Here is a 4,465-nt window from a genome sequence, read left to right as displayed (position 1 = left end):
CCCGGGGCCTGCCCATGTAAATAAAAAAAAAGAAGGGAGTAAGCACCTGCCTGGAATGTTGAGAAAAGTTCGAGCAAGTTCTGAAAATTGGATGCGACGTTTGGCGAGATGGAGTCTACTGGTGGCATCTGCAGGAATAGTTTCAGTGGAGCCGTGAGGTCGAATTTTTACGGCAGGGTTGAGGAGATAATGTGAGCTGAGGAAGTGGAATTCTTTCATGAAGTTTAGATATAAAGAGAGGTCAAAGTTTGAGGTAAGAGCTTGTGCGGTCTATGTACTTTTTTTTTATTGGAAGAAAACACAATGCTTGTCTGCTGATGGAACTGATATAATAAGAGGGAAAAGATAGTAATTTCAGGAAAGATAATGAAAGGAAACAAAATACGGCTTTCTAAAGGACATTGAATTAAGGAAGTTTACTCAAGTACAATAGACACTAGGCAAAAGGAAATGCTACATAAAATTTTATTATTTGAATTTAAGAAAATACATTCTTCCTGCCCCCTCTTCCAGAATTATTGTCTTCCAAAGCATAAACTATGAATCTTGTGTTTTCTTCATGACCATATTTGTGCATGTATATAAAAGTACCCCAAATTTAGGAATTCATGGCCAGTAGATTCTAAGCCCTGATCTAAACATTTACTTATATTATGGTTTATTTTTTCAATAGTTGTCTATAAAACCAACAATTTTCTAAGTGGCGGGGTCACTATAGAGAATATTACATCAAACCAACCAATGGAAGAAAGCAGTTTCAACTCTAGCATTTCAGTTATTATCCCAACTTCTTTACAAAGGGATTTTGTCACTGGATAATTATCAGAACAGTTTAAACAACTGTGAAAGTTTACTAAAATTCTTTTCTAGTTGTTTTCTTTGTTCAGAGAACTACAAGAAGAAACTTGCGTGTGCTTGCATTTGAGTGTGTTTGCATTTGAGTGTGTTCTTTTTCTTTACTTCTGCGATACTTAATGTTTGTGCATAGAATAATATGAGATGTGTTTTTTTGAGAGTCTTAAATTCTTCCATCAGCATTTTTCATACATTTTCTGGACTCTATTGACAAGATAAGAAAGGAACAATGTAAGCAGCAGAGCTATTTCTTATTCTATAAATAAAGACAATTAATAAGCCTAATTTTGCATAAAAATGAAGAGTACACAAAGCAAAATGGCTTTTCCCAGCAGTGAGGAAAGTGTACATGATTAGATGTTCATTTTAAAAATTCCACAATGAAGGTTTGCTAGCTTCAAACTTTTGGATTTTTTTCTGTTAAGAAAATAAGTTACTAAATCTTTGTCTATCTCTCGGTTTTCCATTTATGACCAGTATTATTCCTTATGTTCTTGGTATAATGAAAACAGTTATTGTACTTATAACTGGCTTAAAGAGAGTAAGGGACTTGCCCAGGGGTTAAGTTGGTTCTTAAGCCAAGTGTTCTGACGTCCAACTGTTCAACATACCTTCATGCTGTACTGCCTTCCTAGGCACATCTGTTTCCTTTTTAAGTCTGTTGCTGTTTCTGAAAATCCTACCTGATGCTCCCTCTTTGTGCTGGCTATGCTGGTTTTGGTAGGATTGTTTTAAAGATTTAATTTTGGAGAATCAAATTGTACTTTAATTTCTCTACAAATATCTCTTTCAAAGATTTGTTCAAAAATATGCACTGTTTATTAAATATAAGCCAGGTGTCTAAGTTCTGAATACAATATGAAAAAAAAAGATTCTTAATTCTCATGCAATCTGAAATCTAGTTACAGAACATTTCAGGGTAGGGTGGATTATCAGATGTCATTGTTCTTGGGTCAGTCGGACAGTGGTTTTTTGGTGAGCAGCTTTATTGGAGAAAGTCATTTGTATTATATAACTGAGATCCTTAGTTATATAAGTGGTTCGTTCACATGAACCACTAAGTTGACTTAATGGTTCATGTGAATCTCTTTCATCACTTTTTCTCAAAGAATATGTAATTACAATAATCGGAGCATGGTATCTCTGGTTGTCCTCATAATTTATTTGGGGTAAAAGGCATGGCTTTGCTTTTCAAAGAGACTTGAAAAGCCCCTTTGAAAAGGGGGGCTTTTCAAAGGGACTGGAGGGACTCAATGCTGAAGGGCCCTAAAGAAACTGTGTGAAAACCATTTCTATTTGCAGATTCTGCTAAATCAAGGTGTGATACTTACATATTATCTAACCGTAGGTCATCTTTTTTGCATGTCAGACTTGTGACATAAATCTTGGAAGGAGACATTATCAATATCATCCCCATATTACAGTTGAGGAAATGAACCTTAGAGAGATTAAATAATCCTACTAGGATGATTTGGAGCTAGAATTTAAGTGTAGAATTATGCTCTGCTTCTTCACAGTGAAAGATACCTGAATATCAACTAGAGGAATGTTAGCAATTCATTGTGGTTCAGGTTTTCTTAAGAAATCTGGAAAAATTAATAGACAACAAGCTACATCAATGCATGGCAGAGAATTCCTACCTCTTTGGATTCTCACATTTTAAATATCACTCATGGCCCAGGCATTTCAGAAAGTATTCCAAAAGATGGGTGTTGAAAACTGGGGTAAAAAAGCTTCCTATTTTAAAATTCCAGGATATTTATTGCACAGAAATCTGTGATTGATACATCTGAAAACTGAAAACATCTCCATTTGCAAGTGAACACAAGGATGTGGCCCTCACTCTTGCTTTCATTATCTGGTTGATGAGTTAGCATTAGGCAAATGCAACCTTTAGTTGTATGTTTAATTAATCCCCTTTACAGTGTATATTTTCTCAACTTGTTAGGGGAGATAAAATCCTATTTTGCTTTCCAAGGCTTTCACTATGGAGGCTAACAACATTTTACAAAGTCTCTCTAAGACTTTTCCATCTCTTCAAGCAATCCATTGAAGAAAATAGTGATTCCATGCTTTTTATGTGGAAGGATGGGCAAACTTGGCTTTGGTGAATTCTATGAGGCACTTCATCAACATAATCTCATTCATGTTTTTGGCCTTTACTATATTCTGAACAAAAGGCTAATTTGCCTTCAATGATATATTAGCTAATAACCCCCTAAAAAAAGAATTTTTTTAATAGAAAGTCAGCCATGTTTTAAAATGCTTCATGAATCATAGATATAGAAAAGATCGTTGCATTTGCAGTGATTGAACAGAAGTTCAATGCAGAGTTTCCATTTGTCATGATCTTGCTCAAAGAATAGGGTCAAAAATAAATACATGACCTTCAGCGTTGCATTGGTGGAGCAGAGACAGGGCCTCTGGGTGGAAATATGTGTAACATACCGACTTACTGTGACCTAGGAAAAGCTGCCAAATATGTCTTCAACAAAGAATATGGGTTTGGCATGGTCAAAGTAGATCTGAAAACCAAGTCTTGTAATGGATTGGAATTTTCTACTTCTGGTCATGCTTAAACTGATACAGGGAAAGCATCAAGCAACATAATGACTAAATATAAGCTCTGTAACTATGGAATTACCTTCACCTAAAAATGGGACACAGGCAATAATCTTGGGACAGAAATCTGTTTGGAGAATAAGTAGATTGAAGGATTGAAAGTGACTCTTTTTTTTTTTTTTTGTCACATAGGCAGGCACTGGGAATCGAACCCAGGTCTCTGGAATGGTAGGTGAGAACTCTACTTGCTGAGCCACTGTGGCCCACCCTGAAAGTGACTCTTGATACCATATTTGTATCAAACATAGGAAAGAAGAATGGGAAAGGAAAGGCCTCCTATGAACAATCTTGTTCCCATTTTGGCAGTAATGTTGATACAGGTTTTTTTTGACCAACCACATATGGCTGGGCTGTATTGGTTCTTGAAGTTTGACTTGTTGGCTATCACATGAGTTTTGACACAGCCAAATCCAAAATGTCACCCTTGGTTACAAAGCTGCTGACTTCTAGCTGCAAACTCATGTGAATGATGGCACTGAATTTGGAGATTCTTTCTACCAGAAGGCTAATGAGAAGACTGAAAGTTCAGTAAATCCTGCTTACAATGACAGCACCTGTTTTGACTTTGCTGCTAAATACAAGCTAGATTGTAGAACTGCTCTGTCTACTAAAGTAAATAATGCCAGGCTGATTGGACTTGGTTAAACTCAGACCCTTCAACCAGGAGTCAAACTGACACAATCAACTTTAACTGATGGAAAGAACTTCAATGCAGGAGGTCCCAAGGTTGGGCTGGAATTTGAACTAGTGTCTTCATACAGTTTTAAGTAGAGTATCGGATTTGTCCTTGGAGATGAACCTACTGTTTTGGCCTTACAATTTTTCTGTGAAATTTCAAAAGTATGAGCTTTTTATTCTTCCAAAGAATTGTAATCCTTCCTACACTGAAGTCTAGAGCTTGTAAGTTCCTCCTAAGGGAGGTACTTGAAGGCACGCATGGAAGTTGTCAAGTTTGTGCCACATTTCAGTTCAGTTCCTCAGTGTTATT

General features: G+C 36.3%; 1 pseudogene; it reads left to right on the top strand.

Moving 5' to 3' along the window:
• The first annotated feature begins 3,290 nt into the window (after window positions 1-3,290).
• LOC143665277 (non-selective voltage-gated ion channel VDAC3-like) lies at window positions 3,291-4,220 on the top strand (annotated as a pseudogene).
• Window positions 4,221-4,465: the final 245 nt, after the last annotated feature.

This window comes from Tamandua tetradactyla, chromosome 21 (genome assembly GCF_023851605.1).
Source record: "Tamandua tetradactyla isolate mTamTet1 chromosome 21, mTamTet1.pri, whole genome shotgun sequence".
Lineage (NCBI taxonomy): Eukaryota > Metazoa > Chordata > Mammalia > Pilosa > Myrmecophagidae > Tamandua > Tamandua tetradactyla.
The sequence above is the reverse complement of the archived record's forward strand: the minus strand, read 5'-3'. Positions and strand labels throughout refer to the sequence as shown.